This window comes from Bubalus kerabau, chromosome 2 (genome assembly GCF_029407905.1).
Source record: "Bubalus kerabau isolate K-KA32 ecotype Philippines breed swamp buffalo chromosome 2, PCC_UOA_SB_1v2, whole genome shotgun sequence".
NCBI classification, from domain to species: domain Eukaryota; kingdom Metazoa; phylum Chordata; class Mammalia; order Artiodactyla; family Bovidae; genus Bubalus; species Bubalus kerabau.
This window is the reverse complement of record NC_073625.1, coordinates 136,315,371-136,341,661: the sequence shown is the minus strand read 5'-3', so window position 1 is coordinate 136,341,661 and position 26,291 is coordinate 136,315,371. Positions and strand designations below refer to the sequence as shown.

Genomic DNA, 26,291 nt, shown 5'->3' with positions numbered 1-26,291 from the left:
AGAAATAATATACACACACACAAACACACACATACATACTCTGTGTCCAATTCCTGGCACAGAGGTCTTAAAATCCTTGTAACTTCCTAATGATAGTAACACTGGGAATGTTTTTTGTTCTAATATTTGATGCTAGATCTTGGTTTTTCACAGAGGTCCTAAATTCCTTGGAATTTGCTGGATGATAGAAATGACTTTAGCTGTAATGAGGAAACTCTCGGTGAGCTACTAGACAACTTCAGGATGGAGCTGGTCACATAAAAGAACTCCACCATTGTCTTCCTCCAGCAAAGAGAGAGAGTGGTGACTGGGCTAAGGTCTGACCATGCTGCATGATGAAGCCTCCATATAAGCCTCAAAAGGATGGGATTCAGAGAGCCTGCTGGCTCACTGATGCATAAATGCACTAGCAAACACGGCTCTGCACGTCTTCCCCACACTCTGCCTCATGCATCTCTTCCATTTATCTGTTCGTTTGTATCCTCTGCTAAACCCTTCCTTTTACAATGAACTGGTAAACATAAATAAGTGATTCCCTAAGTTCTATGAGCCATTCTAGCAAATTATCCAGCCCAAATTATCAAGTCACAGGAACCCAAATTCATAGCCAGTTGGTCAGAAGCGACAACCTAGGACCTGTGTCTGGCATCTGAAATGGGGGTAGTCTTGTGGGACTGATCCCTTTACTGGTGAGATGATGCTAACTCCAGGGAGACAGTGTCAGAATTGAAATGAACTGTAGGACACATGTTCATTAACTTCTCATGTTTTCTTTATGTCAATCTACAATGATTTTCTCTCCCCAAGCATTATTCAAAGAACATATATTTCACAAAGACATTATCATGGACATTGCACTCAAAAGCTGAAGACAATAAATGGTATACAAAGCTCACAGACAAAGAAAGACAAAAACAAATATATAATGGGAACCAACAAAAGAACCAAAACACAAGTTCTTAACATTGTTGTCTCTGAGGCTAGGGATACTAAAGAAGTCCCCCCACTTTTTTTTCACTTTATTATATGCATTCCTCTTTGTCGTTGTTGTGTCACTAAGTTGTGTCCAACTCTTTGTGACCCCATGGACTGTAGCCTGCCAGGCTCCTCTGGCCATGTGATTTCCCAGGCAAGAATAATGGAGTGGGTTGTCATTTCCTTCTCCAGAGGATCTTTCCAACCCAGGAATTAAACCCCCATCTCCTACATGGCAAGCAGATTCCACCACTGAGCCATCTGGGAAGCCCCATGAATTTTTACTTCCAAGGTATTTTTTTTTAAAGCACTGAAATTTCTGATTTTCTAAGTCATCCAAAGCCAGAAAATTAAACTCCCGTCATGTAAATAACAAATATTAACTATACACATGTCTTTTGTACACCCCCATCACTGGTAATTTGATAATTTAATAAGATTTAATATAAATTTTATGTAGAAAATTTTTAAGTATTTACCAGTGTTTTAAAATTTAACCGCTAGTACAAAATAACTTATAAATTTGATGGTTTTTATTAAAGGAAATTAAATGTCCTTTCCAATTAAAACTAAAAACCTGATCATGGAATTTTTTTCCAAAGTCATGAATAGATTGCTAGACAAAATCAAAATATGACTTGTCATATTCCCCTTTCACTGATCAAAGCAAAGCCCATAATCAAAGGGGGAAGGAGAAACAGAGTAAGTAGAAAGACTTTAGGGAAATTTTAGAAGAATCCATTTGTGATTTCTCTTTTTATTGGGCTTAATTCATAATTAATTATTACTGGGATTAATTATGCATTACGCTGTGAAATACCGAATTTCTTCACTCATTTGATTACTATGAGTTGAGTGCCTACTGTAAGCCAGGATCATTTCCAATGATAAAAACAGAGCAGTAAAGAAAATTCCCTTAAGTTTATATTTTAGTAAAAGAAGAAGAGAACAAATAATTATGAGTACATTATAATATATGGGGACTGTCTTGTCTCAGTTTCTAAAAACAAGAGTAAATACTTCGTTTTAGCACTGTAACCATTCAAGTTCACTGACTGCAAATACAAGAAAGAAACTCCAGGAAACAGGATTTACTGAAATCATTAGCTCAGAAAAACCTGGATAGTCAGATTTTGAAATAAAGAAACCACAGCAGTTTTGTGGATCAAGAATATTCCCACTCAGCCCAATTAAGTTTGTTTCTGGAATTTGTTTCAACAACTTGTGGTCAAATACAGTCCCATGGCTCTTCTATTCCCAATGAATGACTGGATTCACACATAATTAAGACTCCCATTGATTTTATTTATAGGTAGGTAAATAAACAGAAATGAGTGGAGGGTGCAAGGTTATCAATCCTGAGGCAGAGAGATCTACAAGGAACAATTATTTGTATACCATTTCTCCTGCCACAGGACGGGACTGCTGAAATCTGCTCTAAATAGACAATCTCACGCACCGCGTCGTGATGTGCTGCTGGTTTACCTCTCGGTTCAGGCGACAGCACTGGCCACCAACTTTGAGGATTATTTTAGTTTACTTCCAAAACCATTTATTGTTCCTGCAACATCAACAGAAGCTCCAAAATCAACTGACATGCACAAACATTCCAAAAATCTCCTTGGGCCTGTATTTCAACCTCATGCATTTTCTTCCAGGTCATTTTATTCGCAGTGGTTTGTCCTTGCCCTTTCCTTCCATTAAGTCTTGGTATTTCTAACACCACATTTCTGGAAGGAGAGGATTGAGGACCCTCCTCTCCAACAAAAAGCCCCTAGGTTCCCTAAGCAAACAATCCACAAACCATCATTCCAAAATGCAGCATAAAGTGAATCTAGTTATATTCCAATACACATCTCACCAAACTTCATTCAAATAACTGAGAGGGCCATTTTCCTACTCCACAATTCTAAATGCCACACATAATTATAGAGATCCTACTTACAGGGCCTAGAACAGACAACCTCAGTTTCTCATTGCTTTCCAACATGCATCCCTTCTTATTCTGTGATAGAGTAGGTTCATTCTCAATGGTGCCCTCTTTAATTTAGTATGCTTATTCTAACAGCTTCCACTTTCCTTCTTGTCCCATCCAGAGCCTATCCATTTTTCAAGATCCAGCTCTATTCCTTCCTGCTCAAAGTCTTTCCTTAATATTCCTGCCTATCAGTGATGTTCCTCCTCTCAGAAGAACACTGATATACAAGTCATTTTACAGTGCTGGAAAATACAGCCCAGACAGGTGAAGTGATCTACCCCAATTTAAACAACAAGTCAAAGACAGAAAAGTGAAAGTGAAGTCACTCAGTCGTGTAGCCCAACAGGCTCCTCCCTCCATGGGATTTTCCAGGCAAGAATACTGGAGTGGGTTGCCATTTCCTTCTCCAGGGGATCTTCCCAACCCAGGGATTGAACCCAGGTCTCCGGCACTGCAGGCAGACGCCTGAGCCACCAGGGAAGCCCCAAAGACAGAAGCTGGAATATAATCCAGGTCTTTAAACTCAAAAGACTAAGGTTTATCATTAGTTCTTGCAATCTTCTCACTCTAATCTTACTTCCCACGCTAATCTTACCATATTGCTTCACCCATAAAAATTTCTCATGGATTCTGTACAGATCACAGGTCAAGTGTAATCTTCTTTAATGTTTCTTTTTGACAGCTCTAATTCATATTAATTTCCCTCTTTTCCAAATCTACTACATTTAAATCAGTATCTCACAATATAGCAACTTTTTACTCCACATATGTTATCTCATTTAATCCCCAGAACAATTTGAAAAGGCAGGAATATATCTGTCACCTTTACAAACGGCCCTAAGATGTTAAGATGCTTACATTCAAACAAATTACATCCTCCACCAAGAGCTGCTATTTAGAACTATGTCACCACCTCCAAAGTATATGCTCTTTAAACACAACGTATTTCTTTTTTGTTTTCCTTCTCACCACACACACATACAGAGTGGAAATTATGCTGAGATGACAGATAAGCAATTCTTTCTTTGTAACTAGAACTCAGACTCTTAATTTTTGATCCAGAATTCTTTCAATTATAACCGATAGCTTTTGCTTGTTTAAGGATTTCATCCTTTTCTTTAAAACCACAGTCAACATAATCTGAACCCGTTTCTGAGGAAGCAAACCCAAACTAAGGAATATTCTTCAAAACTGTCAATGTCAATATAGTAAGACACAAAGAAGGTCTGAGGCCAGACTAAAGATTAGTCAGTGTGTGATCTTGGACTGGATCCTGTATCAGAGTAAACAATTGTTAGAAAGATCATTTCGACAATTAGCAAAATTTGAACATGAAACACATTAAGTAACACTATGTATCAATATCAATACCCCTAAATTAGACCATCGCACTATGGTTACTCTAACAGGAGAATGTCCTTGTTCTTAGGAAATACATACAAGCATTGAGAGATAAAAAATCATGATGTGCAACTTTTATTCTCAAATGGTTCAGCTAAAGTAAGAATAATGAGATTAATAAAAATAATGATAAAAGAGACGATGAATAATAATATAAAACAGAATGTACGAAAATGTCCAAAGCTGGTAAATCTATTTGAAAGGTATACAAGAGTTCAAATTTACAGAAAAGGTGAAAAAAGATATGACTGAGAGAGGAATGGATGGGCATATTCCAGTATTTTCTGGGAAGGCCCAGATAACTCCTGCTTTAGGTCTGGGGGCCTTCTGGTCGCTGTCACAATCACTCAGCGCTGTCCCTGTAGCACAGACAGCCACAGACAACAACACAAACAAATGGGCTTCGTGTGTTCCAACAAAACTTTGTTTACAAAAAAGCAGGCCTTAGTTTTCCTGACCCTTGATACAGATGCAAAAGACTGGCCATGTGGCAGTAAATGTTGGGAAATGTGCAACAAGGAACACAAAATTCACTGCATTTTCTCTTACATGTTTTGACATTTTTCATAATAAAGATTTAAAAACAAAGCCCTTCACCGAGAAATCTTCCTATATGTCAATCTCTTCCTTCCCTTTCACAGCCTACCTCCTGCAGAGGAAAAGTCACAACTGATGTATTAATTTTCTCTTTAAATTCTAAACTCCCTGATGAAAGGGTCTAATCTGATGATTAACATAAATCTGGTGGTCTAACAGGACGATGGAACACCGTCCATCTGGCTCTGAACACAAGTCTCTGCTTGGCACACGGGAGAGGAGACTGTTTCTGTGAGCTGTAAGGAAGGCGAGCCTGGTTGTGGCACAGGGCACACTGGCAGCTGTAGATGCCTTGACAGAGGCTACCACTGTGCTGCTGGACACACTTTTAGATTTTACTCGATTTTTCTTGCTAAAGAAATAAAATTGGTGGAAGCTGCAACTAATTAAGAACCTCAGATTACTAGAAACCTAGCAAAACACCAGGGTTTGAAGCAATTACAAGAACCATCCTTGTTCCCCATCCCACAGATGGAAGAAATGAGGGTAATTCAGCATTCTAATTAATAAATGTGAAGTCAAAACCATGAAGCATGTGGAAAAACTACAGCAATATTAATAAGCAAACTTTTATTCTATTAAGAGAAGACATACTTAAAATATATCTGTACAATGTTGACAAATTAACCAAAATTCTGCTTCTAAGCACTACTGTCAAATGTACTTATTCCAAAATATTGTCTCTTAAGTACATTCTATTAGGTGATATAGGGTATACAACAATTCAAATATTTCCCCCTCCTCTAAAACAAGGTACATGAAGACATTAACTGCTATACAAGACACATGTGGTAAACACCATAAGCCTGTGTGTCAAAGCATCTAGAACTGTTATTAAGAACATCACTCCAAGCAGGGGTAAAGGAAGAAGTGAGATGACAGAATGGAGAGAACATCAAAAAGTTCAACATATTCCCTGGAAATTGCTAAGTACTAATCCAAAGCCCTTAATACTGTCATGAGATCAGCCTCTAACACAGACGTCAAATTTGGCTCTATATACTATAATTTGAACTCTTGTGCACTTGAAGAAGTCAAGACCTCTGACCTGAAATGTTAGAACATAAAATACTACAAGTCCACCAATAGTAAAGCCACACTGTTGGAAACTCAATTTTGCGGGGCTAGCTTTCATATTGCTATTACAGTCAAGTTTGAGGAAAAGCAGAGCTTTAGGATCAAAGGCTCCGGTCTAACAGAGGTAAACAGGCTGTTGCAAAGAGCAACAGGTTCTTTAAATAAGTGGTGGTAGCCTGAATCAAAGCACAGATCATCACATATGTGCAGGAAAAACTGGTGGTCAGGTATCTATCTTTTCGAGCTCTTTTGCAAATAACAAATAATTAGCATCCACATCTTCACCTTCCAATTCCAATAGCATTTCTTAAATTGCAATACAGCTAACTCTTCCCTAGTGGCTCAGATGGTAAAGAATTTGCCGCAATGCAGGAGACCCAGGTTCAATCCCTGGGTTGGGTAGATCCCCTGGAGAAGGGAATGGCAACCCACTCCAATATTCTTGCCTAGAGAATCCCCTGGACAGAGGAGCCTGGTGGGCTACAGTCCATGGGGTTGCCAAGAGTCGGACACAACTGAGTGACTTAACACTTTCACTACTTGAATGTAGGGTACTATTTAATACAGTGAATTCCTCTCTAATAAATTAAGCTAAATGAAAGTGAAAGTGAAGTCGCTCAGTCGTGTCCGACTCTTTGCGACCCTGTGGACTGCAGCCCACCAGGCTCCTCCATCCATGGGATTCTCCAGGCAAGAGCAGTAGAGCGGGGTGCCATTTCCTTCTCCAGGGGATCTTCCCAACCCAGGGATTGAACGCACGTCTGCCACATTGCAGGCAGACGCTTTACGCTCTGAGCCACCAAGGAAGATAAATTAAGCTAAGAGTGCTGTTAAACATTACAAGAAGTCAACCATAGGAAAATATCAGTCGTGCAATATTTCCTACACATACTATCCCATACTTCACATTTATGTCTTACAGCTATAAAGTGAGAAAAAGTGAAATCTTTTTTATTAACTTGTGGAGTCACAGAAACCTGTAAACAGTAACAATAATCTTCAGGAGGGCCATTCAAAAGCAGGCAAAGGAAATGAAAATCTTGACAGTATACTTTAATTCAGTTCAGTTCAGTCGCTCAGCCACGTCTGATTCTTTGCAACCCCACGCACGGACTGCAGCACATCAGGCTTTCCTGTCCATCACCAACTCCCAGAGCTTGCTCAAGCTCATATTTTAAAAGTCTTTTATTAATGTATAAGTAGGTTCAGGAAAAAAATTCATATACATGAAAAACAGTATTTTTACTTTAATTTTTTAACATCCAAATAATTTTGTATTGGGATATAGCCAATTAACCACATTGTGATAGTTTTAGGTGAACAGTGAAGGTACGCAGCAATACATATACATGTTTCCATTCTCCCCCAAGCTCCCCTCCCATCCAGGCTGGCACATAACACTGAGCAGAGTTCCATGTGCCATAAAATAGGTTTTTGTTGGTTATCCATTTTAAATATAGCAGTGTGTACATGACCTTCCCAAAGTCCCCAACTATCCCTTCCCGCTGGCAACCATAAGTTCACTTTTAAAGTCTGTGAGTCTCTTTCTCAAAACATTATTTTCACTTTCTTAAACATAAAAATACACACATTAATAAAAACTTCTAAATTTAAGTCTTAAAAAGTTAGTTACATAAAATCTTCACTTTAATTGATTTGTACCAATTACACATTGAAGCAAACCTATACCAACATCACAGAAAGAAAGCTTTTATTTTAAGCCAGTTTTTCCCAACCAAAATCCAGGCTATTCTCAAAGTGAGAATTTTGGCACAGTCTTTAAAATAAAAGCCTGTAAAATGAGCAAACAAGATAAATGTTTAAAACATGAAACAGGCTAAGTTCAGTTTTTTCTATTTTAAAAGCCACTCCAAAATCTCACTTCAAAGAAATAAAGACACCTACTTTTTTCATGTTCTTAATTCTTATGTTCAGTTTGAGTCTTATCACTAAAAGGTCCTTAAATCATTCTGCCTAAAAGCCAGATATTTAAATATATTTGCATCAATCAGCTTACATAACTAAAAGGTTTCTTTCAAACCTTAAAACAAATGATTTAAATACACCTATCACAAAAGAACAAATAGGTACTAGTACATGTTCTCCTAAGGATACTCTCTTCTAATGGATCCTTCACAAGGTAACAGCATAAACTCCTGAATCAGGAAATGTACCTTTTAGATTTTCCTGGAAGGATAACAATGAAATTCCATTTACACTATCACAGTTTACAGGTTTCTGAAATCTTGCAAACTTCAGTCCACAGTCAGTGAATCACAACTATGACAAATGTGATGGACCAACGCTTTAATTTTCAGTTCTCACCAACTTTTCCCTCTTGCTATAGTGTCTCATCCCCACTGTTCACTGTGTTTTCCAACAAGCTTAGTTAAGCCAAAACAGAAAAGAATTAGCTCAAAAAGGTGATCAGTTTCCAGGATAATGCATAATAATGTCGGCTAACCAAATCCTTCAAGGTAATTATCTATTTTCACTCTCTCATTTTGCTATTTGACAGAAATGTGGAAACGGATGAACCCTGAAAAGAACAACCCTTCATAAATATGAAAGCAAAGTAGAAGAGAAAAATGGAAATTCTTCAACAACCTTTGTTCCACGCAGAAATCCATTCTGTCAATTTAAGGACAAAATAACTCAACCTCTGCTTGAGTTCCTTCAATGGTGAGTGCTTTCATGTGAGGGTGCCCATTTTACTAAAGTATTAGCTCAAACTGTTACAAAGTTCTTTCCTCTCTAGCATTCAAATATATCTACCTATAACTTCTACTTAGGGCCTCTGCTGCTGCTACTGCTGCTAAGTGGTGTCAGCCGTGTCCGACTCTGTGCGACCCCATAGACGGCAGCCCACCAGGCTCTCCTGTCCCTGGGATTCTCCAGGCAAGAACACTGGAGTGGGTTGCCATTTCCTTCTCCAATGCGTGAAAGTGAAAAGCCTCTAGAGCTACATAAAACAAGCTTTTAACCTGCTCTAAATGAAAACCTTAGGTACTGGAAGGACTTTCTCTCAGTCTCATTCCCAAGTGTTCTATTTCCCATTTTAAAAAATTGTGAGGTAACAATTACAAAAGCTGCTCCAGTTTGTGTCCTTCTAAAAATATGACTCCTACGATGAAACACAGTGCTTTTATTTACAGCAGTTTTTCTTCAATACTTAGTGAATTTGTGCTTATTTTAGACAACGGGAATGACAGCAGTCAGTAATAATAGACAACAGGATGACAGCAGTAAAATTCAATCTCTTCAACCACTAATAAGATCTAGGAAGTACAGATAAAAATTCACAAAATATTAACCTAAGTGGGAAAAAAGTTTGAAAAATAGATACATGTATATGTATATGTATAATTGAAATGAACACAACACTGTTAGTCAACAATACTCCAATATAAAATAATTTTTTTAAAAAAATTCACAAAAATCTGTCATTGTAACAAATGGATGCTGAGACAACTGAATATCCACATGCAAAAGAATGAGGCTAAAACCCTACTTCCTATCACATAAAAATCAGTTTAAAATCGATCAGAGACCTAAGTGACATTAGATTTAAGCAATGGTTTCTTAGAGATGATACTTAAAGCAGAAGTAACAAAAGGAAAGAAAGTTAACTGCCATCAACAAAATCTGAAACTTTTTTGCTTCAAAGAAACACAATTAAAAAAAAAAAAAAAAAAGGTTATCAACAACAAAAGCCCCAGCAATAATGGTTATCGAGGATGTGTATAAACAGTAAACCTCACACACTGCTGCTATGAATATAAAATGCAGTCACTTTGAAAAATGCTGGCATTTCCTCAATTATTAGCATTTCATTTGAAATAATGATTAGAAAATTTTAAAAAAAAAACAAAAATTTCAAGAAGATACTTAGTGTAAAACTGATGTGTCATTAAAAGATTTCATAAAAATAAAAAACTTTACCAGGATATGTTTCCTTTCTATATGGTACTTACCAATGACTACAACGACCCATTTGCAATTGTCTTTATACTTATTCCTAACAATTTAAAAAATTCACTAAATTCTTCAGTTACTAGATTTTCAAATTTTTAAGATTAAAAAACATTATCCCTCACACTGACAAGAGATTTTATAATCAAATAGTTAAGTTGGAAAGCAATGACTTGTAATCAAAGTCATAGTATGGGTGATTAAAAATAATAGCTTCTAGAGGAAGATCATGTATTTACCAAAAAGTATATGCAAAATACATCACGCAAAATGCTGGGCTGGATGAAGCACAAGCTGGAATCAAGACTGCCATGAGAAAAAAAAAAAAAAAAGACTGCCATGAGAAATATCAATAACCTCAGAGATGCAACACCACCCTTATGGCAGAAAGCAAAGAAGAACTAAAGAACTAAAGAGCCTCTTGATGAAAGTGAAAGAGGAGAGTGAAAAAGTTGGCTTAAAACTCAACATTCAGAAAGCGAAGATCATGGCATCTGGTCCCATCACTTCATGGAAAATAGATGGGGAACAATGGAAACAGTGAGAGACGATTTCTTTGGGCTCCAAAATCACTACAGATGGTGACTGTAGCCATGAAATTAAAAGACGCTTGTTCCTTGGATGAGAAGCTATGACTAACTTAGACAGCATACTAAAAAGCAGAGACATTACTTTACCAAAAAAGGTCCGTCTAGTCAAAGCTATGGTTTTTCCAGTAGCCATGTATGGACATGAGACGTGGGACTATAAAGAAGGTTGAGCACCGAAGAATTGATGCTTTTGAACTGTGGTGTTGGAGAAGACTCTTGAGAGTCTCTTGGACTGCAAGGAGATCAAACCAGTCAATCCTAAAGGAAATCAGTCCTGACTATTCACTGGAAGGACTGATCCTGAAGCTCCAATACTCTGGCCACCTGATGCAAAGAACTGACTCATTGGAAAAGACTTGATGCTGAAAAAGACTGAGGGCAGGAGAAGGGAACGACAGGATGAGATGGTTGGATGGCATCACCAACGCGATGGACAATGAGTTTGAGTAGGCTCCGGGAGTTGGTGATGGACAGGGAAGCCTGGCGTGCTGTAGTCCATGGGGTTGCAAAGAGTCGGACACAACTGAACAAGTGAACTTAAGCTCTATCCAATAAAGCTGATACAGATACTGCATTTTCCCCCACAAATTATGAATAGTAAATGCTTGGTTCTCTCAAAACAAGAAAATACTCATAAAGCCAAGATTGCTGGGTACCCCTTCCTCATCCCCAACTTCGTGATTCAACTGCTAGGCTTGGGACAAAACCAGGGATTTGCATTTCTTATAAGTTATTAAAAGATGCTGATGCTGTCAGAGGCCTACTACATGATCCTGAATCATATTAACAATATTCTGCTGAGAACAAAAATTGGTAATGTTTATGATCCAATGATCATTTGTCAAACATCTTTTACCAAACAATCAGTACATGCTTCCATTAAGATGCCCATGAAGTATCTTTCAAGCCTTTGCTCAGCTATTCTGCATCCATGAAGTCTTTGATTCTCCTGATGGGACATAATTGCTTACTCCTTTGAATCCAAGTCCTTTCTTGTACCACCCATAAAATAACGATTATCAGCTTTATTTAGTTTTAGCTTTATTTAGACAAATAATTGGTATTATTTGTCTAGCTATTTATATTCAAGACTTATACCATCTATTAAACTAAATTTCATGGTAGCCAACAGCTCTTCAAGAGTTCTCAGCACAGGCTCTCCAAAAATAATGAATAAAAACATGTTCAGTAAATAATCAGAATCAATATCTTTCATTTAATCTCTGGAAAAGAGGAAGGCACAGTATGTAAGCTTTTATAGAGACATGAATTGAAAACCCAATCTTTTTCAAATGACTGTACATAATGCTAAATTATAATACTTGACAATTTAGGCACAAGATTAGGAGTAAGAACATTGGACCAGAGTCTCAAAACCTAGCTTCAACAGAAACTTAACAATATAACCCTTGAGTTAGTCAATTAACCTACTCTGCTCATGAAATGTATTCACAATCCAAAATCAGACTATATGCTTTCAACATGAAATCTGCCAAAGACAGATTAAAATCAGTATATACCTGCTGTCCAAGTTCAATTATGTTATATTGTTTATATTAAAAATATCTTTTATGGCATTTATTAGATATGCTGTCACCTGACCTATATAAACAAACTCTGTTTGTATACATGGTGGTTTAGTTGCTAAGTCGTGCCCAACTTTTGAGGCCCCATTGTAGCCTGCTGGGCTCCTCTGTCCATGGGGTTCTCCAGGCAGCAACACTGGAGTGGGCTGCCATTTCCTTCTCCAGGGGATCTTCCAAACCCAGAAATTGAAGCTGTCTCCTGTATTGCAGGCAGATTCTTTACTGACTGAGCTACAAAGGAAGTTCCCACCAATTACCTTGAAAACAAGAATCATTCCTATGGTATCTCCAACATCAGAGAACATCACAGAACATAGCAAAGAATTTAGCAACACTTTTAAAATGTTCTCAGTTATCTGAATTTTCAGCATGAGTTATAATTCTATATTTTTACATAACTCCAATGTATTATCTTTCATCTGTTTACCCAACTTTAGCAGACTATGAGCTCCTTCAAGAGAAAAAGGGGACCCAAGTGTTATTCATACCCCAATGCCTAACACAGAACCTAGTAAACAGCAGGTGCTTAAGAAATATACAAAAGCACTGTGTCTTTCATGATCTCACATATTCTTCTTCAAATAAGTGTGTAAGACTATTAGTATCTACACTAGCAATTTAGAGAAGAAATGAGATGCAAAGCAGTTCCAGCAACTCAAGTCCTAAATACAAGAAAAGCATACCATATTTGGAATCCTATCTAATCTATGATGAACTTCAAGATCAGAACAATAAAGGGATCACTTTCTGAAACATATCAGGTCAATTTAAGGAGTTTTAGAGGGACAGGAAGGCTTTCCCAGATGGTGCAGTGGCAAAGAATGCGCCTGCAATGCAGGAAGACTCCGGTTCAATCCCTGGGTTGGAAAGAGATCTCCTGGAGTAGGAAATGGCAACCTGCTCCAGTATTCTTACCTGGAGAATCTCATGGACAGAGGAACCTGGCGGGCTCCAGTCCATAGTGTTGCAAAGAGTTGGACACAACTGAGCAGACACATACAGAGGGAGAGGAAGGGCTGTTTAAACACACGCAGGCAGTCCTCACTTTGTCCAGTAGTGTGGGCCCATAAAAATGACTGTTAGATGAAATCAAGCCAAGTAACCTTAATCAGGGGGAACTGTCGGATGACCTTTTAAAATTGTCAGTTATATAAGAGGATAAAATATAGGAAAACTAATACTCACTTAGTACATTCTAACTCAAAAAATGAGAACAATTGTGAACCAAAGTGCTTTATTTGCTCATAAATAAACTTATCCAGTAGTTTGAATAGCACTTGTCTCCTCTAATGGCATAACTTATAATACAGAGGGAGAGCATCTTTTACATTTTATACATCTTGGGAAACTGCCATACCCTTGTCTAAATTGGGACCAGCTTCTAACATTTTATCCCCTGCACTTCCAATGTTAAAAGAGTCCCATTAGTGTGAAGATTCTGCCAGCATCACTTCCTCTGGACATCGCCCTTTTCAGCACAACCACTTTCCCTCATTTATTCATAAGTCTGCCTTCATTAAGCTCCCCTGACTGCAAATCCAGAGTCTCTAGAACAGTGGCAACATTCTTTTCTTCTATAACTCCATTTACATCTGATTCAAATATCACTTTCAGAGCTATCACTTTTCATTCCCTTATTGTACTTTCATTTTTATTGACATTAAGGTGTGGCTTAATAAAAGTTCTGTGATGTTCAGAAGACAGTAAGTAGATTTACTGAGGAAAACAAGTAAGGAATATTATGGAGGGAAATGTTTAATGGCCATAAAAATTAATTAGGTTACGTAATTTTTAAAAAAATCTACATGCCAAAACCATCCTATGCAAAATTAAAAGGTATGATTAACTGAAAAAAAGTTACAATTCATTTCCCAGATAAAAAATTAACTTCCTTCATATATAAAAAGATCTTTAAGGAAATGACCCTCCATTCAGAATGTAGGAAACAAACAGCTTACAGAAAACAAAAATTTTAAAGCCTGAAACATGAAAGGATGATCCTAAAAATTTAAAGTTTGAAACATGAAAAGACATTTCCTGTAAGAGAAATGTAATTAAGAGTTCACCAAGAACTTCTGAGGAAACCTGGATAAAACTCAGATATAATGCTGAGCAAGCTATAAATAAGGACACTTACTGTATGATTTATATGAAGTATGAAAAAAATGAATTGATACTATAAGTCAAGATGACATTCACCTTTCCATAGGCTGGGGCCAAAAAGAGCAAGGAGGGAAAAAAGTGTACTAATATACAATATTTTAGAGGGAAAAAGTTGAGAGAAAGTATATTATTATTTGTATATAACATCATCTCTGGAAGGACATATAAGAAAATGAGAACACTGGTTCCTCCAAGGAGGGGAACCAAGTAGTTGCAGGAAGATTTCTCCACGTATATACTTTGGCAAAATTTAAACTTTGAGCCATGTAAAATGTTTAAATCTTCAAAATGATGACACTAAAAAATGGTTACCTGAAAGAGAAGCAAAAATAGGAACCCATAAAGAGATTATCAGAGCCTAGATTAAAATAATTGCTCATCACTTCTCAGAGAAAGACTATCTAGAAATGTTTTAAAAAGGAAAAGGCCACAATATTTGGGATTTAGATATACTGTGAAATTAGTTAAATTACTGCAGATTATTGTGAGGTCTGCAATACAATAGCAATAGGAAACTATGTTTCTGAGAACAAAGAGAATTTATTTAGTAAAATAGGGATGTTTAATCTCAACATTATCTTTTTGACATGAATCCAAATAAGAGAGAGGAGACAGTTCTAAATACTTAAGTAGAAAGCAAACAGAAAGAAAGAGACTAGACAGAGCCCCAGAAGCTATGTTTAATGAGGAATCAGCAAACTGTAAAGGGCAGAACATTGAATTTTTTTATATTCACACCACATAAAACGTTATGGTCCTGAGCATCCACTAAAAGGTTCTTGCTATCTTCTACTTCTACTGCCTCGTACAATGAGAACTGTGGTTTGGGAGCCCCAGAGATCTAGATCCAAATCTAGCCCTGCCCGGTCATTACTAAGAACAAGTCTGAGCACGGCACTTCTGAGCCTCAGCTCCTACTTGTTTAAAATCAGGATATTACCACCCACACCTTGTAGCATTCTCATAAGGGTTAGAGATACTGCATTTAAAAATAAAAATCAAATAACAACAAACCTTAGCACAATGTCTGGTGAATAAAAGGCACAAAAAGGGGGGGGGGAGGTTATTTATTATTGCCTCCTCTGCATGTAAAAATACTGTAATTCTTTTTACAGTGTGTGCTAAGTCACTTCAGTCATGTCTGACACTTTGTGACACTGTGGACTGTAGCCTGCCAGGCTCCTCTGTCCATGGGATTCTCTAGGCAAGAAAAGAATACTGAAATGGGTTGCCACGCCCTCCTCCAGGGTATCTACCCAGGAATCGAACCCATATCTCTTGTGTCTCCTGCATTGGCAGGCGCGTTCTTTACCACGAGCGCCACCTGGGAACCTTTTTACAGGAGACGGTTCGATTTTTGTGTGTCTAGAACACATGACAACAAACAAAAAAAGGAAACTATTTTATTTGCCTAGACACAAAGACCCTTCATGATTAAGGAATAAGAAGGGGAAGAGAATCACACTCACTTTTATACCCATTCCTTCTCATTAATCACTGCTTCCAGCCCTCAGTACTGCCTGAAGTGCCTGGTCCTTCCCAAGACACTAAGATCCCAAACTTAGAAGAAGGAAAAAAGAAAACACCTAAATGGAAAAGGTACTTTTGGTCATTCCGAATATCCACTGTCAAATCTTAAACACTTTAAGGAAATCATTGACAACTTTCCATATAAATCCCTGCTGTAGAGGCCTTTATATTCCTGTGGAAGAGAAAGAAGGAAACATAAAAGCAAAAAGCATTCTGAGGGTTAATTCCAGCCACAGTATATTCCTAAAATAAGTTTCTTATATGGCAGCCATGCCTAGTCAGAGCACAAAACACAGAGACGCAGACGTAGAGAACAGACTTATGGGCACAGAGGGGTAAGGTGAGGGTGGGACAAATTGAGAAAGCAGCACTGAAACATATTCATTACCATATGTAAAACAGATAGCTAGTGGTGGGAAGCTGCCATATGATGCAGGGAGCTCAACCTGATGGGACTGGGCAGGTAGGAGGGAGGTTTAAGAGGGAGAGAACATATAAATATGTATACTGTGGCTGATTCACATTGTTGTACGGCAAAAATCAACACAACACAACATTGTAAAGCAATTATCCTCCAATTAAAAAAATACACACAAAAAACAAACATATTGATTATTAGTAAGGTTGATTTGAAACTATGGGTGCAGTAAGCTTTGAATTGTTTGTACCAGCAATGTTTATTGTTCATTGTTAACAGTGTGATTGATGGTTTGCACCTGGTTTTGGTAAGACCTCCAGAGAGCTCTGCCACTGGGGCTGGGTTACATAGCACAAATATGCCTTTGTTGCCAGCAGGATATGAGAAGTCCCAGCTGAGACTCCACTGTCGGTTCCCTAGTTCCAGGGTGCTTCGCGCACACTCACTGATCCTGACCTGAGAAAAAGCATATCTGGTATGATCTACAGAGGCAGGCCCACTGCAGTTCACGCTCAGCCTCTTCAGGTCCACTGCTGTGAGGCAAGCTGTGGCTGTAAAGCATAACCTTACCCCAGTGCAGTTGCTGTGCTACACCCTTTTACAGCAATGAACCACAGACTAATCAGCACCATCATTTCAGGTCCCTTGAATCTTCTTTAGCAATCAAACCCTGCCTAACCGCCACTATTAGGGAACAGGTTAAAAAAAAAAAAAAGAAAAAATAACAAACTGTAATAACTGTGATGAAAAAAATAAAACAGAATGATCTGATAGTGAAATGCCATAAGAGGCACTGAGATTAGAGACTACAGCCGGGAAGGCGGCGGGGTGGCGGGGGGCGGGGGTGTGTGTGGAGGGAAATATGAGTTAAATCCAAGCAAATGCTAACCAAGGGTGGGAGAATTCCAATAAAGTACATAGACTCTGGGATGAGAACAAGCTGGATGTGAGCAAAAGTGTGGTCAGATGGTGGTTAAGTAAGGGGAAAATGGTAGAAAATTAAATCAGATCAGAGGGCCTAATAAATGTGCATTTCAACTTTCTCACTGCCTCTATCTTTTTAAACAGTCCTTCACCCTCACTCCAACCTTTACAATGCCTCCAGAGTAAACTTTATAAAAGGTAAATATGATCATATAATGTGGCATATTAAAATAAATGAATGTGAAATCCTGGGAATGACATTATATTTGCTTATTATCTCTCCTATCACATAGTTTCAAAATACCCTAAGGCTGAGTCACATATTTCCCCAGAATTCTGTTCACTTTTTTAAACCACACAGCATGCCCAGTATACATACTGTATGCAGGATAATGATTAAGAACCAGACACATCTTCTCTCTTAGAGTTTGAAAAATATATATATACACCCCTCCGCAAACACACACACACACACACACACACACACACACAGTATTGGACATCTGTTGTTTTTGGCTGTAAGCATATAGTCTCCTTCTGGAACATCTAATTTTGCTTTAAAAACACAATACAGCTTCTACTGCGCCGAGTCCTGGTTGGATTTTCATTCAGTATATCTTTTCCTCCCCTGGCCAAAGAATGAAAACAATTAAAGCTAGGCAAATCAGATTCTCTTCTAGATATCTGAATGTGAAGAGAGAAAAACTATATAGGAAAATAACTGCAGATTAGCAACTTCTGCCAAACCAGCTCATTGATTCCTATGACCCAGATCTCTTGCTCATCAGCGGTTTTTTTTGGTTTTTTTTTTTTTTTTTGCTTCATTCAACCACCACATATCATTCCTCTTTCTTTGCTTCAATTTCTGTTGCTTATAACTAAAATAGCCAGAAGTCAAGAAATCAAGAGTGTGACATAGGGTCAGCAGAAATCACATTGCAGCAGAAATCATAAAGAACAGTAAAGGAAAAGCTGGTATCTAGTGGGAGACAAAACTGAGCTATAATGGTGGAATCCTGGACTTGGAGGACCTGTGTTGCTGCTATTGAAGGGAAACATGAGAATTCATGACTGTCATATTCTTCAAGATGTCCAATTATTCATGAAGTGAGAAAGTGGAAACAATTCGTTATGGTCAAAGCACAACTGCAACTTTCTGAAATGCTTGGCTTTGTAGCTTTAAAATGATTCTTGTTTTCCCTTTCCTCTTTTATGTATCAAATTTAACTGGAGCTAATTTGAGAGATCCTGTTCCTTGGGGAAAGAAAGGGCACACCTGTAATTTCCCAATGCAGACTTCCTTTAAGTTACTATACCTCTAATACGCTCCAGTAACATCCTTTTCATCCTGTAGGACAGTTACGCCTCTGTATTAATAAAATGTTATCTACTTCCCTAAAAGCAAGAACGTTTGAATCTCAATGCCTACTTAATAGGACAGAAGGCATGTAATAAAAATAACCAAGATAATAATAAACCTTCCAATTATTAAATATCTACATCATTCCTAGCACTGCTAGGCACTTTTCATTTATTTCCAATTCTCACAATCAAGGTAACAAAATATTATTATTTCCAGTTACAGCTGCAAAAACAAACTCAAAGGAAATTACCCGAAACTATTAAGCTAGAATTCCCTCAGTCTCTCAGAATCCAAACCCCTCCGTCTTCCCACTTTTCCCAGAGACCAGGATTTAAACCAGAAAGTTTTTCAAACTGCAGGTTATAACCAATTATTAGATCATAAAATAAAGTTAATGGGTCATACTCTTTTTGTTAATGAAACAGATAATATGAGTGTATCACATCAAAGGCAAACACTTTCACAAAACTCTAATTCCAGGGTTACACACTATACAAAGCAGCAATGTTAAATGTATGTCTTGTGTCAGAATGACTATATTCATTGTCATTATTACAACTGTATGCACTGACACATCTCAAATTTTCATCAAAAGTCTGATGTTAAAAACATTTGGGCAATAAAATCCTTTACCCAATATCAAAGACACTACCAAAGAGGAGGAGGGGGATGGGATGGGGTTTACAAAGTGTTAAGTGAAAGGGTAGTATTTGGGACATAAGTACCATATTTTTCCCCCTCCAGCAGAGTGTATGCTAAAACTACACTGAACACCCATACAAGACTCAAAGAACAAAAATGTTCTGGCTATTCTCTTATTCCTTTCCCCCAGGTTTTTACTAAATCATTTTCAAAAATACTTCTTTACTTTTTGCTGTGCTTCACTAGAGATATCAACACAATTTTATCAGTTTCCTGACCATCTTCATGAGTGACTAGATATTCTCCAATATATACTGTCTCTTTAAAAAATATGTATATTCCCTAGTAGTCCAATGTTAAGACTTTGCCTTCCAATGCAGAGGATGCAGGTTCAGTCCCTGGTTGGGGAGCTAAGACCCACATGCCTGACCACCAGAAAACCAACACCACAGCCTAACAAATTCAATCAAGACTTTACAATTAAAAAAAAAAAAAAAAAAAGATGACTTTACTCACATGTATAACCCTATATACCAAAAAAGGGTGGGAGGGGCATTCAGAAAGTGATGGCCAGCAGGGTCACTATGGTTATGCATGTTTTCTTCTACAACAGAATAGCAATGAGCATTACAACTTAGATCGAAAATTAAAATATTCTTTACTACAGGGGGCCAGGGCCGGATGATTTAGTAAATCTTCTAAGGAACACTGAGAGAGAGATGTTATTTAAGAATGTGTTTAACAACATCAGGAAGATCCCCTGGAGAAGGAAATGGCAACCCACTCCAGTATTCTTGCCTGGGAAATCCCACGGACAGAGGAACATGGTGGGCTACAGTCCATGGAGTCGCAAAAGAGTCAGACAGGACTGAGCAACTAACACTTTTTTTTTAAAAGACTTATCTACCTTTTAAAAATTAGTCACAAATTGGCCAATTACAGTAAGAGGCAGTGGACTGAAATAGATGTATCTCTCTCTTCTCCAGCCCAAGGTCCCACTGAAATGACAGGAAAAAAATAATTAAATTTAAACGATAGCACCGTTTCAGATGAAGAAAAGACATCACTGGACAATCATAAATTTTAAAGAATTCTGGGTATATAGAAATTATAATGGCAAGACTGGAATAAAAGAGGGAAAAAGGATGAAATCATATGTAAGACACTGAAGTCTTTTCCAGGACAAGAGAGAGAAATTCTAAGTTATAATCAAATTAATCACAACTCCCAGAGGGAGGAAACAATTAGGGGACTTCATCAGGGGGCTGCATTACCCTACTCTGGACAGATGATCCCCTCCCCCCCTCCGCTTTGTGAACTGAGATGCAAGGGGTGGCAGCTTCTGCCTTTAAGATAGAGCCAGGGGGCTGATCTCCATAAAGAAGGCATTTCTGCCTGGGTCAGGCTTCTTATGAGAGTAGCCAGATCTGAGGGAAAAGCAGAGCAGAAAGATGGAAGGACCATCAAGCTTCCAACACTAAGAGGGAAATAAAAGGGGAAAAAGGGAAAAAGCAAAGAAAAGAGGGGCAATGGAGCAATCTCAATACTATCTGAGTGAAATCTAAAAAAGTACTACTCCGCTGCATTACTTAAAGACTCCACAGTTATGCAGGTGAGAGGCACACTGCCTTACCCGCTCCTCAGCCACTCTCTCTCGGAGGGCTGGTCTGCTGGTCCACATCTAAGAATCTATCACCAAAACTACCACTCAACACAAAGGCCTGGTGGAGAAAGAACTACTTACTGAGGCAGACACACTTCAACCACCAGTATCAACCATGATTCCCCGAACATCTGAGGAAAACTTAACAGAATAAAAGAAGAGCAAGATGAACAAAGAGAAGAAAAATGTGTGTGTGTTGTGGGGGGCGGGGGGGTGCGGCGGAGTGTAGTAATACACAGACAGGCAAAACTAAACACCAAATTACTTATCTATACTATAAGGCTGAGGAGATTTTCCCTTAAAGGGAAGGGAAATTTACCTTACTTTCAAAGTAAAGGAAAACACACACAAAGATGGTAACTGTAAGAAAACAGAAAATGTGAATTAAAATCTAAGAGGCCCAACATCCACTTACATAAGATATCCAAAAGTAGAGGGAAATTAATCCAAACAAGGGGACACATTTAACTTTCCAAGAGCTAAGGAAAGATTCAGTCATCAAATTGAAAGACATGCAACGCAACAAAAACCAAGTAAAAAAAAAAAACCCATATCCAGGATGATGCTGGAGAAATTTCAGAACACTGAGAAAGGTTCCAGAAATTAGAATCACTCTAACATTCATCTTCTCATCAAAAATACAGGATGCTAAAAGATAACAGAGCAGTTTCCTCCAAATTCAAAGGGAAAAATATTTTGAAACCAGATTCCTACAGACCTTCACCAACATGTGTTACAAATGAATGGGTTACCAGGTAACCTGAAGAGAAGTGTTGCAAACAATTTCACTCACCACACACACATTATCACTTTCTATACAGCAGCAGCAGCAAACAGATATTATGACATGAAAAAGGTTGGAAAGCACTGCTCCCACGAGTCAGATTTTCCATTAAGAGTCAAAACAAAGACATTTTTAAACATTGAAAAACTAAAATTTTACCTACCGAAAAAAAAAATGAAAAGATATAACACCAAGACAGAAAGGAATCCAATAAAACACAACATGATATGGAAGAAACAGTGGCAGCTGAATTATGGTATCAAAATAACATATGAATAAGAAAATAAAAGAGGATGCACTTATCCCTAGCAGTAGATAATTCTCCTCTTACAGTAAACATTTAATAAGACAGTATTCTATCTTCCTCTTCAAAAATACATAATAAAAAAAGTTCTTCATTTCTAAAATAATTCTATAGGAAACTAAGGCACAGAACTAAGCAGTTTTAAACTCCAATCTTTATTTTGTAAAAAATTAGGCTATCAAGTCAATAGAGCAGTATGCATATAATCCCAATTGCTACTAAACTGTATGTAAATGAGTCATTAAATATTTTCACATGGATACATATCAATAATATATGTACATATAGATGATACATATATCAATGTATATACTTATATATCTGTGTGTATGTACATATATCATACTCCTTAGCTGCACAAAAACACATTTGAAAGGCTATACACCAAACTCTTCAGCTGTCTCTAGTGAATGGAATGAGGTCAAACTGAGAACTTTTACCTGTCACTTTATAATATACATCTGTTTAGTTGGGTCACTCATTTTCTTATGTATACATGATATATCAAAGATAAACTTACTTCTAAAAGCAGGGTCTTGAAGAGATATATGCACACCCACGTTCACAGCAGCATTATTCCCAACAGCCAAAAGATGAAAGCAACCCAAGTGACTGCGGACAAATCAAAGGGTAATTGAAACGTGGTCTATATACATACAATGGAATATTACTCAGCCTTAAAAAGGAAGAAAATTCTGAGACGTGCTACCACATGGATGAACCTTGAGGACATTATGCTCAGTGACAGAAGCCAATCACAAAAAGACAAAACACCATATAGTGCCACTTAGAGCATTGGAGAAGGAAATGGCAACCCACTCCAGTGTTCTTGCCTGGAGAATCCCAGGGACGGGGGAGCCTGGTAGGCTGCCATCTATGGGGTCACACAGAGTCAGACACGACAGAAGTGACTTAGCAGCAGCAGCAGCAGCAGAGGAGTGTAATCAAATTCACTGAAACAGAAAGCAGAGGGTGGCTGCCAGAGGCTGAAGAGAGGGGAAATAAGGAGCTGTTCTTTAATGGGTATAAATACGAAAAGAGTGCTGGAGACTGACTGCACTTGAAGGTACTTAACTACCATGTGTGCTAGGCGCTTTAATCGTGTACAACTCTTAGCAACCCAACGGACTGTAGCCCGCCAGGCTCCCTGTGCATGGGACTCTCCTGGCAAGAATATTCGAGTGGGTTGCCATGCCCTCCTCCAGACACTATTTTACCACTATTTGACCAAAAAGTTCATTTGGTTTTTTTCTGTAAGATTGCTCTGGTAGCACTTAGTTGTCTTTTACCTCATTTGAAACAATTTTGTTCGATTGTATTGTGACAGTTGTCGTATCAGCATTCATTCAAAAAAATACTTATCAAAACTGGTCCATTTTTGTGTAGCCATTTTAATATTGACAATGTAAGAAATACCACATTTTCAACACATTATGCTTTATTATTTCCATAAAGGTAAAAACACAACTGAAATGCAAAAAAAGGCTTGTGCAGTATATAGAGAAGGTGCTGTGACTGACAGAAATGTGTCAAAAGCAGTTTGCAAAGTTTGCTGGAGATTTCTTACTGGATGATGCTCCAGTCAGCTGGATCAGCTGAAGCAGATAGTGATCAAACTGAGACATTAACTGAGACATCAAACTAAGACATAAACTGAGATCAATCACTGTTATACCAGGTGCAAGATAGCCAACATACTCAAAATATCCAGATCAAGTGTTGAAAATCATTACCCCAACTCGGTTATATTAACTGCTTTGATGTTTGTGTTCCACAAAAATTAAGCAAAAGAAAAACCTTCTTGATCAAATGTATTTCCACAGGTGATTCTCTACTGAAACTAACAAAAATGTTCCACTTTAAAAACAAAATTTGACAGTTCATAGAAAGTGGATACTGTACAGTTACAGTGTAACAGAAGAGATCATGGGGCAAGCAACCTGAATCACCAACAACTAAAGGCCAGTCTCCATCCAAAGGTGATGTTGTGTATATGGTAGGATTGGAAGGGCATCCTCTATTACAAGCGCCTTCTGGAAAACCTAAACGATTAATTCCAACAAGTACTGCTCCCAATTAGAACAACTGAAAGCAGTACTATATGAAAAGTATCCAGAACTAGTCAAGATAAAATGCATAGTCTTCCATCAGGTTAATGCAAGAACATGCTTCACTGATGATCAGGCAAAAACTGTTACAGCTTAGCTAGGAAGTTCTGATTCACCAGCTGTATTCACCAGACATTGCACCTTCAGATATCCATTTATTACGGTCTTCATAAAATTCTCTTAATGGAAAAAAATTCAATTCCCTGGAAGATTGCAAAATCACCTGCGGTAGTTTTTTTGCTCAAGGAGATAAAAAGTTTTAGGGAGATAGAATTATGAAGTTGCCTAAAAATGGCAGAAGCCAGTAGAACAAAAACAGTGAATATATGGTTCAGTAAAGTCCTTGGTGAAAATGAAAAATACATCTTCTATTTTTATTTAAAAACCAAAGGAACTTTTTGCCTAACCCAATTAAAAATAAGGCACAAAGCAAATGAAAAAACCCCCAAATTAAAACATAAATGATAAATTGTGGCATCTGACATAGTCAATCCTTACTGTTCATTGATTTCTTATTTGTGCCATCTGCCTACTTGCTGCTAAATATTATATGTAATCCCTAAAGTAATACTAATGGCATTTCTGCAATCTTTAGACAGGTGCAGAAGAGCAGAGAGTAAGTTACCTAGTGAGGGTGTGTTTAGCTCTCTTCCTTCCTGTTTCTGCTCTTGTTCTGTAAACAAATGTCCTCTGTGTGGTCAATTTACTGCCACATTTTTGTATTTTGGTGCTTTTCATTGGTGATTTTGCTATTCAGCATAGGGCTGAAAAGCTGTCTATTGTCCCTAAGTACAAGAAGGTGGATGTGTCTTATGGAGAAAACGTGGCAGATGGGCTTCTTTCATGCAGGATTTATAACGCTGTTGGGCCAGGAATGCCATGTCAATGAATCAACTATATATTCAATAAAGTGTCTTTAAACAGAAGCACACAAAACAAGGTTATTATTGATCCATTGACAAATCTGTTGTGACCAGAGGCTCACAGGAATGAAACTCAGTATTTCCTAGGAAGCAACAGTTCAATATTTTCTAATTCAGTGTTCACAGCAACTTTATAAACTAACTACTGTGAATAATGAGAACTGACTGTATTTATCTATATTTTTTTTTTCAGGAGCAATATTATAGGGCAAAAAATTAAGTTACGTCAATCACTCCAATTTAAACTTAATGTGATTTTTAATACTTTAATGGCTAATGAAGTTTTTTATAGTACATGGTGTATGAAGGGGTAATTTATTTCTAATTAAAAATAAATATCAGCTAATCTTTATTGAATACTTATGTAACAGGCACTTAAAATAAGTACTTTACAACTCACGGATAAAAAAGTGCTTAGCTCAGTACCTTGCACACAGTAAAAATTCAATAAAATCTTGGCTAATCTTATTTATAGCATTAAATTCCTACAATCACTCTGTGAGGTAGGTACATGAGGAAACCTTCAAGGTAATGGGAATCTGAGAATGTATCTCAACTGGCTGGGTTTGCATGCAGTGTAAACACAGCTATTGAAGATGATCTCTGACAGTTCATTCAGGCTATGACAAAATTAAATTATCAAACGTGGTCGTCTGTGATGAATAAGTCTTTGGGGATCGAGAGGTAGCAGTAATACAAAACTATGAAAGGAATGAGGTAGGCAAACAAGGACAGCCAAGTGGGACTGCTGCTGGTAACAGTGTGTAAGAGCTCAAAAAAAGAAAGTGACGTACTCACAGTGTAAATTCTTGACTCAAAGTGCTGACAAAAAATAAGGCAGCTTCTAAGTATGACATGAAAGAATTTTTCTGCAAACTCTAGAGCAGCAATCAGCAAACATTTTCAATAATGTGCCAAATAGTAATTTTCTAAAGTTCATGGAAGGTCTCTGTCACAACTACCAAACTGAGAGCAGCCACAATTATACATAAATGTGGCTTGTGCTCCAATAAACCCTTACATATGAAATTCTGAATTTCATATAATTTTCACTTGCCATGAAACAGTATCATTCTTTTGATGTTTTTTCCAATTACTTTAAAATGTGAAACATATTTTTAGCTGTGGGTCATCTAAAAACAAGTGCAGGCCACACCTGACCTGTACAGTGTAGCTTGCCAATCCCTACTCTAGATCTCAAGACCAAAATGCATAAAATGATTTTGTTAACTGCCCAATTATAACATCAAGTAGTACTAAGCAAGGTTAAAGAAACAGGAACATACTGGTTAT

General features: G+C 37.6%; 1 protein-coding gene across 7 annotated transcripts in view; it reads right to left on the bottom strand.

The window, feature by feature from the left end:
• Positions 1-26,291, bottom strand: part of TBL1XR1 (TBL1X/Y related 1) — a 179,530-nt gene that overhangs the window by 108,841 nt on the left and 44,398 nt on the right. For 3 of the 7 annotated variants that reach the window (XM_055569004.1, XM_055569005.1, XM_055569008.1), the window contains exon 2: positions 22,488-22,579. The exons of the other annotated variants lie outside the window; for them this stretch is intronic. The gene's annotated coding sequence lies outside the window, so the exon portion shown is untranslated. The remainder of the gene's footprint in view (positions 1-22,487; positions 22,580-26,291) is intronic. 7 annotated transcript variants of the gene reach the window in all.